The sequence below is a fragment of the Nicotiana tabacum genome, chromosome 3 (genome assembly GCF_000715075.1).
Source record: "Nicotiana tabacum cultivar K326 chromosome 3, ASM71507v2, whole genome shotgun sequence".
NCBI lineage: Eukaryota > Viridiplantae > Streptophyta > Magnoliopsida > Solanales > Solanaceae > Nicotiana > Nicotiana tabacum.
Window position 1 is genome coordinate 43,463,607 of NC_134082.1, and position 14,532 is coordinate 43,478,138.

Consider the following 14,532-nt stretch of genomic DNA (forward strand, 5'->3'; position numbering starts at 1 on the left):
CCCTATGACCGAGCTGTGAAGCGCCTACGTATCCTCTTTGAGGAATCAGGTCAAACGTAGTTCCCAATTCCTCTTTTTTCATTTGACTTTCTTTTGTTTTTTTCATTTTTCTTTTTCTTTTTCTTTTTTTTTTCTTTTTTTTTTGATTTTTTTCTTTACCTTCCAGACTCGTATTTCCTAGTCGTTGCTATTGATTCCGAACGAGGGGTATGAAAGAAAACAAATAAGGCTCAAAAGGGGTAAAGAAGGATAAAGTGTTTAGATAGCAGAACAAAATCCCTTCGTCATTCCAGTCTTCAAAACATGCCAAATGCAAACAACACAATTGATCATAGATTTATAGTCTCTTCCGATGGTGCTGGATTTGACAATTATGTTAAACACTTGCTTTTTCATTTGTCATTTCTAAAGCACCGTTGGGCGACACTCTCATTCTCATGAACGACCCTCATGCCAATTTGGCGAATCTTGCATTTAACGGTTTTCTTTAAGTTTTACTTGCCCCAATTCCACATGACTCGGGCTTCAAATAATTTCAAACTGTTCTTATTTCCCTTAAATGCTTTGATCACCTCTCCAGGGTTTTATGATTATCTTTAAAGACTAGGCCCAAACTGTGTGCGCATGTCATGTCACTAGAATCGGCGCTTGAATAAAAATGATAAAAGGACTAGTCAAAAGAAAACTGGAAATAATAAAAGACCGGCTTTTGTATTAGACTACTGGCGAAATGGTTTGAATAATAAAACAAACAAAACAAGCAGAATAAAATCCTAACACAGCCTTGACAAAACTTAAACAAACTGATATGACAAAATGGAAAAATAAGAAGGTTTGACTCAAGACAATATTCGGATTACAACCCTAAGAATAATCCGGACAACAGAAATGACAACAAAATAAGCCACCACAAGCTTCTCTCTTGCTAACCAAGGAACAGAGCGTCCTCCCATTTTATCAAAGTTGGCATCTTTAGCCACTGAGCTTTGCAGTATTGTCCAGACCATTTCCAACTTCGATATCATTATCATCGGTTAGCGGCTTTCCGGGATGACTCTAAAATCCCATGTTACCAGGCATCCTCCCCATAAAGTGTGCATCATGATGTGCAGGTAAAGGATTCTGCGCGATATTCTGGGTGTCATTACCTTGGATTACAATCAGATTTTCCTGGATCATCCTTTCTATTTCTTTTTTCAAATCCCGGTAACTTTCAACATTGTTCCCCTGGGCATTAGAATGGTATTCACACCTTTTAGAAGGGTCAAAGCTTCTTGCACGTGTGTCCAGATGATTTGGAGGAATAGATGCAATCATGTCATGATGCTTTAACCTCTCAAATAAGCTTTCATAGGACTCTCCTATTGGTGTAAAATTATCTTTCAACCTTCGTTCCCCTTTATACTTCTGGCTTGGATGTGGGTTATAGGGCACCTGAAAGTTATGTGGAGGCTTCTGGAGATTTTGTGATGCTCGTGCTCGCCTTCTGGGACGTTTTGGTGGCCGGGCAACATACTGAGGTGGAACAATAGAGTGTTGTGGGTTCTGAGGGGGATAATATTGCTCAGGGGATTCATAGATAACTTTAGGAGGCTGCTCATACCTTCGAGATGTTCTCCTAGGACCTCTTCTTGACCCTGATGTCATCATGATTTCTTCAATCTTCTCATTTATGTCGCAAAAATTATCAGACTCAACCCGGACAGCATGAGTTGCAGCTTTAAAAACTGCTTGACTTATAATTTTTCCTGTCTTAAGACCATTCTCTATTATTTCTCCCATTTTGATTGCTTCTGAAAAGGATTTGCCAACTGCGGACATCATGTTCTGAAAGTAATCTGGCTCTTGCGCTTGAAGGAAGACAATTATTAGCTCGTGGTCATCCATGGGTGGCTTAACTCGAGCTGCTTGCTCTCTCCATTTAATGGCATATTCCCTGAAACTTTCACTTGGTTTCTTCTTCAGGTTTGAAAGGGAAATGCGGTCTGGGGCAATGTCGATGCTGTATTGGAACTGTTTGACAAATGCTTGTGCCATATCGTCCCAGACATACCAGCGAGACGTGTCTTGATCCATAAACCATTCGGAAGCTACTCCCGTAAGGCTTTCCACAAAATAAGCCATCAGCAATTCTTCATTTCTTCCCGCACCTCTCAGTTGATTGCAATACCTTTTCAAGTGGGCAATGGGATCTCCATGTCCATCGTACTTTTCAAATTTGGGAGTCTTGAAACCAGGCGGCAAGTGGACATCGGGGAACATACATAGATCTTTGAAGGCAACACTCTTTTGACTAGACAACCCTTGCCTGTTTTTCAACCATTGTTCTAAGTTTTTCACTCTTTGGGTCATTTCTTCTTGTACCATCTTTCGGGCAGGCTCTTCAATCTTTGAAGGAAGATCAAACGAGTACGGGTGGTACTTAGGAGAGTGGTACTGCTCTTGTTGAACCCTCTGAACAAACCGACCAACTCAACTTTCTTCACAATTCAAAATAAAACATGTTAGAATGGACTCAGTCGGTTCTTATTACTAGCAACATTTTTTTTTCATTTTCTTTTTCAGTGGTGGTCGAATCTTATGGAGATTGCCTACGTATCATGACCCCGCATGAATCAGACCTTGCGTAGTTCGGACCAATAAAAGATAAGCAATACTAATCATTTTTTTTTCAATTTTCATATTGGGTTTCAAAGGTTTAAAAATGACCTACAAACTTGAAAATCAAACGACCCACATATTATAATCAAAAATTTTACAAACTCCAAAACAAATGGCCAGCTTCCTTTCTCCGTTTGACAAATGCAACCAAACGGTTATTTTTGCAAATGTGGCCCCGTCCAAATTTTGAGGCCGGAGAGGATTATTTTATGACACTTTACACACTTGTCCGTTCTTTTACGAAAATAGCCTTTCGACAACTGAAAGATACTCTAAGGCTATTTCGGCAAGAACGGTTTAAGATGCGGCCGAAGCTGGCTCGGCTTATTATGACAAAATTCAAACGGTATTCACCTGACCGCCGACTATTTATTTTTTTATTTTTTTCAAATTACAATAAAAACCTGGTATTGCAAACACGGCCCTTCAGCGCCTCGAGGACGAAGATTTTTAAGGCTGTGTGGGTCAACTAGACCAAAATCCTAAACATGACCCAAAAGGTGGTTGTTTATGCAAAGTCGGCCTTCTAGCGTCCCATTCGGGAACATTCGGCTATGTCTTGATAAAGCAGCGTCACCCGACTTCTTTATGACAAAATTAAAATTTGACATTTTTTTTATTGGCTATTTTTTGCAACAGGGGAGGTTGGACATCACCCGACTTATTTATGAAAAAAAAAATTAAAATTTTGACATGTTTTTTTTGTATTTATTTGTTTTTGGCTATTTTAGCAAAAAGGGGGGGTTGGACCCGATGAGGGTTGTCTACGTATCTCACATCCGGTGAGAATCAAACCCGCGTAGTTCGGGCAGGTCATGAATAAAGTAAGTAAACTAATTTTAAATCATTATTATTTTGAATTTGTAAAAGAACTGCTTTAAAAGAAGAAATGAAGTATATATATATATATATTTTTGGATTAAAGAAGAAAGGAAGTATATATATTTTTTTTATGGATTTTTGATTGATTTTCTTTTTTAAAGAAAGACTTCTAAGAATTCCTTTTCTTTTGATTTGAACTTTGAGAATTTCAAAAGTAAAAGGAAGATATTTTTTTTGTTTTTTCTTATTCTAAGAAGAAAGAAAATATTTTTTTTTTTTGGAATTTTACCTTTAATAAAAGAAATGCTTTCTAAAAAAAATATTTTTTTGAATTTTGAATTTTATTTTCAATTTTTAAAGAAGAAGGAAAATATTTTCGAATTTGTTTTATTTTATTATATTTTATTTTCAATTTTTAAAGAAGAAGGAAAATATTTTCAAATTTGTTTTATTTTAATTAAAAAGACTTTCTTAAAGAAGTCAATATTGGAAAATATTTTTGGATTTTTTGTTTTGAAAATTGGGAGTGTAAAAAAAACTTTTCTAGACTTTTTGGCACGACAACAAATAAAGATATATATACATTTTTTGGAAATAAAGAAAAACTTTTTGGATTTATATATATATATATATATATATATATATATATATATATATTTGCAACAAATAATAAATCCACTTTCAACGCGACTCTTTTTATTTTATTATTTTTATTTTTATTTTGGTATCTAAACAAATAAATAAATAAAAACCAATTTTAACAACAAGACTCTTTTTCATTTTCATTTTTTATGGCAAGACAAACTATTTTTTTTTTAAAAACAAGACAGAACAACGACGACTCTTTTTTTTTACTATTTTTCTTTTGCTTTTAATAAAACAAACTAATAAAACATTTTTTTTTTCATTTTCTCAAAATTTCGGCAGAGTTTTGACAGTTATTTGGGTATTGGTTTTTTTTTTCCAAAAATAAACAATCAATTCCCTAACCGCTATTTCTTTTTTTTTTCAATTTTAAAATATTATTCCTGATATTCAAAAGTCAGTCAGCACACAAGTACGAATCAAATAAATGCGCAAGTAGGAGCAAGTAAGATGCATCAGGATGGTCATTTTCATTTTTTGGTACACCTGTCCTAGACAGACCCAACCCCTGTGTTGAGTCTCCAAAGTCAAATGCACGTGATGCAAACAAACGCTCCTACTAGGGATCCGGCATGAAGCTGAGTTATTCTAAGTGAAAAAACCTGAGGCATATTGATCTAGCCCTGGCTTACCCAAACGGACAGTTTGAGCCGAAGCGGGGGCAACGTACCGGGAGCACGAAAGTCTGCCCGGCCTAGTTACTTGTCCCGACTTCGTCTTATTTGGTATGACTTCTAACAGAAAGGTGGGCCACGCGCACGTGTACACCATAAATTTAGAAGACTCAGAAAGAAGAAGGGTTTCGTAGCAGTTTTATATACACAATTCAGATAATATTAAAGCGGTAAAAACATCATTTAGGACATTAAGCATATATCATGTAAAAATCAGATAATAAATAAAGCCAACTATAACAGTTATTTTAAGCTCGAATTCTTGAACCCTGAACCAGTGGTTCTTGGTCGCAGTCCCCAGCAGAGTCGCTAGAGATGTCACACCTCCTTTTTCCGCGCCCGCGAGGGTGCGTAGGGAGTTTTCTCCAATTAAAGGACAGTCGAAACGGGATTTATTTGTTTGTTTCAGAGTCGCCACCTGGGAATTTTAAGGAGTCCCAAGTCACCGGTTTTAATCCCTGAATCGAGGAGAATATGACTCTGTCTATTTAACAGTCTGCGCACCAGAAATCCGGATAAGGAATTCTGTTAACCCGGGAGAAGGTGTTAGGCATTCCCGAGTTCCGTGGTTCTAGCACGGTCGCTCAACTGTTATATTCGTCTTGATTATTTTGATTTGCTAAATACATTTTTTATTGCATGATTTTATTGTTACCGCTTCTATTTAGATTTAAAGTCCCTTCTTTGAATCGAATCACGCGTACGTATATTCGTGTTATAAATTATATTTTTTAAAACATGCGGAGTTGTGTCACGCGCACGTGTACACAATAATATAGATAATATTTTTATTAAAATAATTATTTTCGAAATTATGCTTTAAATAAATATAAGAACATTCGCCCTTTTGGTATAATTAAGTAGCGAACCTCACATCTCGGGTTTTTATGAAATTAATAATGATATTCTCCGAGAAATCCCTTTTATTAAATATTCGATCGAAGTTGCGCGAACGCATAATCCGAATTGCCTTTAGAAATATAATTAGGTGACGCGAACGTATCCCTAATCATAAAAATATTCTTGATGGTAGTATAAATTTGTTTACAAATTGTTTATTATATCCACGTATTTTTATGTGAACATCATGAGAAATAAATATTCTTTTAGCCTCTAAATTCCTTAAAAAGAATTTACAATTTATTGGACGTTGATCGCAATTTATGTTTTTCGCGCATGAATTATATTCCTCAAACCATTCGAATTTGTGGAGTAAAAATAAACGTGTGATTAATACTACCATTTAGTGAATACAATATTTGCCTACCCAAATAGACAACATGCAAATTACGTATAAAAATTGGGAAAGAATGGATGTAAGGAAGTGATATTTTTGAAGAATTTTCATTGTTCTATTTGGAGCAAACGTTATTTACACATTTTTTGACTTAAAATGTTACAATCTATAAATCCCATCCTTCTTTTACACCATTTGTTTTTAGTCCGAGGTTATAATTGTTTGGTTAATTTTGCTTACGAAGATTGGGTTTGAGATAAATAAATCAATTCTTATATTCTGCCTATGCGAATATTTGCAAACACTAACTCTATATTTTGTAAAAAATCATTGACATTATTTCATATATTAAAAGAAATGAGTTGATCGCGTTCCTAAAATAACTAAGCCATTTGTTATTAAGAAAGAGAACTAATCTACCAATTGATTTAATACTATATTAACCAACTAAAACAAAACTTAAACTTAAACTAATAAAATTTAAATGAGTAGAAGACATCCTTATAATTCCAAACTTCATTTACTTGCCATGTTGAAGCTCTTCACAACATGAGTTTTAAAGATATGTACCTGATATTTGGAAGCAAAAGAAAATGAAGATGAAAATCAGCAACAGTAATAACAGTGTAACAGCAACAACTGCCCAGCAACAGTAACAACCCAGTAACAGACCGGTGGAGTAGTAATCCCAAAAAACAAAAGCTTTAAGCTTTGAATGAAACAACAACCATTGATACTAATTTCAAACAAAAAAACAGAAGATTTTTTAGTTTTTATTTTTATTTTGAAAGCTTAATTTTTCGAAATTTTTCTTTCTCTTAAATGTTCAGCCTTTTTTTTTCTCTCTCTATCTGTATCTGTGTATTTTTCTCTATCTCTATTCTCTCTATTCCCCTCTTGTCTTGTGTTCAAGACTTCATATATAATTTCATCCCATAAATCTTTCAATTAATTAAAATTAATACTTTTTCTCTACCCAACCCATTATCTTCCCACTCATCCCCATTACATTAAATAAACATATCACACCACCCCATTTCATTTTGTCCCCCATGCCTAACATAAAATAATGCAAGATTCCCCCTTTAATTTAAATCTTGTCCCCTCTTTATATTAAATAACCATATCACAACCCACCCCATTTTATTTTGTCCCCCATGCTTCAAATAAACAATTTCAAAATGTACAATTCCTAAACTACCCCTCACGACCTTACTGAAATTACCAAACTACCCCTGAGCGTACTACAAATTTACCAAACTACCCGTCAACTATAACACATCAATTAATCAAACTTAACCAAAATATAGACAATATGATCAATTTCTAACAATGTTTAAACAACAATATGAACACGGATGAACATCATAACAACAATATCACATGAACACGATTTTAACAACATTTCAACAACAAATCACATGAACACAAATTGAACAACAAAGAACAACTAAAATTTGATTGAACAATATTTTAGCAACAAACAATTCTATTTTCGGATTCAACAACTACAACAAACAAGTATATTTAGATTTCTAACTTCAATCATATTGAACTTAAAATCAATTCTAACAACATTACAACCAACAATTCCTATATTAAACTTTATGAGACAAATTCAAGAAATAATCACAAATGGTAAACAAGAAATCAAGCTATACAAATTTCGGATTCAAGAACAAACAAACATAATATGAACATGAATTAAATCTAAAAATAAAAACGATGGATTCAAATGATTAAAACCAACATACTTCCCTTATTACAACTAAATTCTTTAGACAAATAACAAGATCGACGAAGAAACAATTATGAACTTAAACTTGAACTTAACAATATTAACAATTTCTAACAATACATAAACACATGAAACAAATTGAAGAAATAGTTAATTAAATTTCAATTTGAATCTAACAAACATCAAACTAACAAATATTCACTTAAACAATAATACAAACATGAAATGAATATGAAAACAACTAATTAAACTTCTATTTTGAAATCTAAAAATTAATTTAACAAACAACATGAACATGAACAAAACCAAAAACCAAATATCTAAGCATAGACATGAACAAAACAAACATTCGCCGATTTTAGATTCGAAAAATATCAAAACAAAATACGGACAAACATAAAACTCAAAATCTACTAACCGGATCGAACGACATACGTACGGACTGTTTTGACGACCCAAGCATCGAGCGAATGACGATGAACTTGGATGGAAACAATCTGTCCGGAAACGAATCTCGCACCAAGATAACTTGACGCCGAAGACGACCACGAACGGACGACCAAAGAAGGTGGTTGTTTGGCATCGTTTAAAAACGAAAAATGGCAGCCCGTCACAAGCAGAAGGCAGCAGCAGCTCGATTAGCGAAGAAGACGTATCTACGGCAGCCATGGATGGAGGTCGAAGCTCGAGCTTTGACGAAGAACGGAGAAGATGAAAGCAACCACCATGGATGACGATGGCAGAAGCTGTGACGGGCAGTCGCGGGGAGCTTGGTGTTGAAGATGATGAGCGCGATGCAGCAGCTCGGAGACAGAAGTAGTCGCGGAAATCTCAACTGTGAGCTTTCATGGTGGAGCTCGACGGATTGGTTGTTGGTTCGGTCGCGTTCGGAGGTCGTTTGGTTGAGCCGGGGTCGTGAGGGTGACGTGCGTGTGTGTGTGTGAGTGTGACGTTGGGCAGCCATGGTTGAGCTTTGAGGGGGAAGCCATAGATGACCTTGGAGAAACTTGAGGAAGAAGAAGAAGATAGGAGGGGGGCGGATGACTTCTTAGTCTTTTTAGGGTTTTTTCTTCTTTTTTCTTTTGTTTTGTGTTGTAAAATGTAAGACAAAGGGGTTTGGGTCTTTTGGATTATGGACTGGGTCGACCCAGTTCGAAATGGACTGGGTCGTAGGGAAGATTGGGCCATTTTTTGGGCCGGTGGCTTGAAATCGAAGAAGAGGCCCAATTCCGACTTTCTTTATATTTTCGCTCTCTTTTCTTCTTTTATTTCTCTAAAACTAAATTATAAAAAATACTTAAACTATTATTAAGAACTAAATTAAGTTATAAAAGCGCAAATTAACTCCCAATAACAATTAACGCACAATTAAGTAATAATTAAGCATAAAATTGTATATTTGGACATTAAATGCTAAAAATGCAAACGATGCCTATTTTTGTAATTTTTTAATTTTTGTAAAACAAATTTAATTACTAACAACTGTAGAATTAAATCCTACATGCAAAATGCGACATATTTTTGTATTTTTTTTATTAATTTATCAAATAAACACGCACAGACAAATACAAATAATTATTCAAAATATCACAAAATATCACAAAATTGCACACCAAAGAAAAATCATTTTATTTTTGGATTTTTTGGGAGTAATTCTCATATTGGGCAAAAATCACGTGCTTACAACAATCTAGCTTCTTTGAGGTAAGTATCTTGCCTAACTTTGTGTGGGAGAACTACCCCTTAGGATTTGTGTCTTTAGTGCTAATTATATCATGTGTAGTCCGTGTACGCAAGGTGACGAGTACATGCTCGGGCTTATTTGTGAAAATTTGATTGTTTAGGGCCCTTAGGTTCTTATGTTCATTAGATATGAAGGTTTTTTGTCATGTTGGATCCCCCATTTACTAGTTTCACCTCTACGTGTCTTAATTGGAATTAATTGCTTCATGTTCCACGCTTAATCCCTATTTAACTCTTATGTGCCTTAACTGAAGTTGTTGCCTCTTCTATTGTCATGCTATCTTTCCCTAATTGATTATCCTTAATTGAAGTTAATATTATCTCTTATGTAATTGTCTATCCTTAATTGAGGTTATCATTATCTTTTCTGTAATTTGCTTATCCTTAATTGAAGTTGTTGTATCTCTTCCGTAATTGCTCAACTCTAAATGAAGTTTTGTTATCATTTATCATTGTGGACTTATCCTTATGTGGAATTATTGACTCATCTTATCTCCCTTATTGTCGAATTGTACTTTTATAGAATCATTGCTACACATTATCTCTTCTTTGTCGAGCCATTGCTATGTTGTACCATTATTTCCTGTTGTGTCTTTCTTGGTGATCTCGTTCTTCTATTTTCTTTGTATTCTGAAGTTACTGAATCGATTTACTTACCATATTCTCGTGTTACTCTTGGTGTTGTTGTTGTACTCAGTGTTGTTGAGACAAGGGCTATGCGTGGTTGTGGTATTGAAACTGTTTCGAGAAAATATTGTGGAATATGGACATATGTTATGAAGGTTATTTTATCGTTTTGTTATATTTTGGCACGTGATATTGTTGGGAGGAATTGTTCGGGTGTTTGCATAAGGTTTTTGCCGTGCTGTTGTTACTATTAATGTTGCACATGTGGCGTGACAAGGCGGGCTATATATGTGTTTGCGCATGTGGCAAGACAAGGCGGGAACATTACTATGCAGTGCAACGAGACAAGGTAGGAATTTACTTCATTATTGCAAAGTGGCGAGACAAGGTGGGCTATGCCAGGGAATGAGTTGTGATGACTTGTAATAGCTTGGGGGCATTGTTGTTGTTGATAGTTGTGTAATGGCGTGCCTAACTCGTGTGAGTTTTACCTTGTGCAAATTGTGGGGATCAGTTCTTATGTGTCGTTTTTCTCTACTCTTATTTGTTGGCCGGAACTGTGATAGAACACTTGCACAAGCAAATACGTAATTAATCACCCCTACCAGTTTAAGAAGATGGATACTAATGTTATTGACCATTTATAGGTACTCTCGTCTACTTGTTTTCCATGTGAGAATTGTTTTATTAGCACGTGAGTCATCCGTGCAATTATGGGATTGTAATATGGGCACAAGATGCCAAGTGATTAGAATCCAAGAATTGGGACCCGTAAGCTGTGATTATGAGGTTCGATACCTCGTGGAAATACTTGAATAAAATCTGGTGTAAAAATGGTTGTTCTTATTGAGTTGTTGCTGGTTTTCTTTATTTTGATTTCACTGGACTTAGACTGCATCCAACTTACATTACGGCATTATTATTTGACTACTTTCTGTTGAATATTGTTGTTGGTGTCTCATTGCAAGTATTGTTTGGTACTCCTTCTCCTGCTTAGTTGTATATTAATATTGTTTCTCTGTTAGTTAATCTTTACATTTGTTCAGGTTGTTTAGTCCGGTAGGTGTCTTGATTGTCCCTCGTCACTATTCCACCGGGGTTAGTCTTGATACTTACTCTGTACTGCTATTGTGTACTCTTACTACGCTTTTGCACATTTTTGTGCAGATCTAGGTATTTTGGAGTTGGTCGATCGCTAGCTAGCTGTACGGATCTTGCTGTGGAGACTCAAGTTAAACCTGCTACCGCGTTCGCATGCCTCAGAGTCACCTTCTGATATTATACTTGCACTATTTTATCTCTATTTTGAAACAGCTGTATTTTGAGGTTTTTCTAGCACACTCGGTAGAGCTTATGACTTGTACTACCGATTTTGGGATTGTAAGTCTTGTATAGAGTTTATATTTTATATTTGTTAATCGTTGGTTAAATATTGCTATTATTTCAGTAAGTGTTAGGCTTACCTAGTCCCTAAGACTAGGTGTCATCATGACATCTTACGGAGGGAAATTTGGATCGTGGCACAATCTAAACTGGTCAAATACCACATATAAGCCGTGTATGCACGCGTCATATTGCGTACACGACTTTCACATAATACAAATAGCACAATCAACTCGAATCCTAAGGGATAGTTCCCCACACACAATGTTAGATAATACACTTACCTCGAAGAAGCTTAACCGATACTCTAAAATGACCTTCTCGTGTGAAACAACCTCCGGACGGCTCAAAACTAGCTAAGATAACGTCATATCATAAATAAAAACCATAGGAAACAATTCCAATTAATAAAGCTTCGATCTTTAAAGAAAACTAAAAAGTCAACCTAAAGGTCAATCGCAGGCCCGCACTCGAAACCCGACAAAATTCATAAAATCCAAAAACCATTCCGATACGAGTCCAACCATACCAAAATTATCAAATTCTGACATCAAATCGACCTTCAAATCCTCATTTATATTTTTGAAAGTTTTACAAAAAAATCATTTTCTCTCATTCAAATCACTAACTTAATGTTAAAAATAAAGATGGAATCACGAAATATAATCAAATTCGGATAAAGAATACTTACCCCAAACTAACACATGAATATCCCCACCAAAATCACCCAAATCCGAGCTCTCTAACTCAAAAAGTGATAAAATATCAAAAGCCCTCGAAATAGAGTACTTTATAACATTTTCCAGGGATGCCTTTCGCGAACGCGGAAGAACACTCGCGTTCGTGATGCACAAATCACTATGCCACAAAATAAAGCTACGTATTCATAGAACATCACTCGCGAACGCGATGAACTCTGCCAGGCGAAGAAGAACTCCTCAAGTCCGCTCAGCCCAGCTTAAACACTACGCGAACGCGAATGCAGGGACGCGAACACGAAGAAGACCACCACTTACACTCCGCGAACGCGGAGACAAGGACGCGAGGGCGAAGAAGAAATGAAGTACCAGAAATCAGCAGAACTAACATGGTCCAAAATAGTCGGAATCACGAAATTTTACTATTTTTAGCTAAAATATTTATTTAGCCAATATATGGAGTTCCAATAACATATTTTTTATTATTTTTTAGATGCAATGATAATATGTTCTAACTTTATATTCCTTTTTTTCTGACTAAATATATAAAAGTAACTTGATTATAATATTATTATCATTAGCCAAATAAAAAATTACAGTCAAAGTAGCATTGTTTCAAACGAAAACAAAGATTTAAATAGTTGGTGACTTTAAAATATATAAATTTTTATAAAAGAATGTCACATGACAAAAAATTCTATGTGGCACTCCTATTGATTGTCAGCGTCCAAGAGGGCCGAGGTTATCAAATTGCTAAATTCAAGGAGGTATTAAAGACCACTTGAAGTTTAAGGGGGACTAAATAAAAGTTGCCAATTTCGGGGAGATCCCAAACTATTCTGCCAATTAAAAAAATTAGTAAAATGGTTTTAAAAAATTGGGACCATAAAAGACAAATGTCATGCAATGAATGATCTTGTAATTCATGTCAGGCAACTGAGATACACACTTTGGTAAAGGAGTTTATTGTTGTGCAAATAAATGCGCAAAGGTGTTCAAATGAAAAAGATGAAAGTTTATTTATCGGAATAAAAAAAATGGTGCAAATATAAATGGCTACAAGGTCATTTTACCTAAATAAAATGACCCACTTAGCATAACAGTAGGTGGTTGAATCAAAATGTATATATTACAACGCAAAAAGAGTGTAAAATTGAAAACAATAGTTCTTTGTCTTATATTTTTAGATTTTCAATTTCTTGTATATATATATATATATATATATATGTTTATTTAATTATTTCATATCAGTCTATATGTGCAAAATAAATAAGGGACTTTGATTAGTGGAATTCTCTTTTTTGCCTACCAGGACAAGCAAAAGTTTGTACCTTCTTGGATGCAGATGCAAAAGCAGAAGAAAAATAAAACTATTTTTGGATAACAATTTTCTTACCAAATACTTAAATTTAGTAAACTACCCGTCCACAATTGAATCTGTTTGTCTCTCACACTCTTCTTTAATTTGTTGCCCCATCTTTGAGATAAAACTGAAATAATTAGTTAAAGTTTTCTTAATAAATATTTAAAATTATTTATTTATTTAATTGTAAAGTGAGTACGTACATGTTTTTTGTAATTTGATACTCAGTAACATATACTTGAAAAGATTAACCGATCACAATCACATTTCTATAATACTAACTAAAGCACTTCTCAAATGATCTTACCAAACACAAGATATACTTTCTGTGAAACTCTATTCGCAAAAAAATCACTTAAAATGACCAAATGAGCCATTAAATGATAGTGCGTGTGGATATATACGTATTACCTACCTTTAAATGATAAGTGTATAAAGACTGTCACTACTCTTGGTTTGGTGTTTATACGTTTTTTCTGTAAGCATAAACTTTAATTGGTACTATGATCTTGAACATGATAATCTTACATATAATCGTCATAGAAAACATACCTGAAGCGGAATCCATTATCGTGAAGCGGAAGCGTTAATTGAAATTGGATTCTCGCCCCTTGCTCTAGCTTTACGTTACCGCCGACTTTAGTGATGGAAGAGAGAATAGAAAATACGGTAACCCTAATGGGCGGGGAGAGGACCAATTTATAGAGGTTCTCACTTAATCTGGTACGTCCATCAAGTAATCAATCGGACGGATGAGATTTGATAATTAATTAAATATTAATTATGAGCCTTAACCTATTGGGCCACATACACGTAGGAAAAATAACTTACATTCTCCCACTTGGCCCAATAAACACATAATATTAATATTTAATATAGGAACATTAGTTGCGCATAAGCAAATCTCTTCTATAATGTCCATCATCAATACCATAATACGA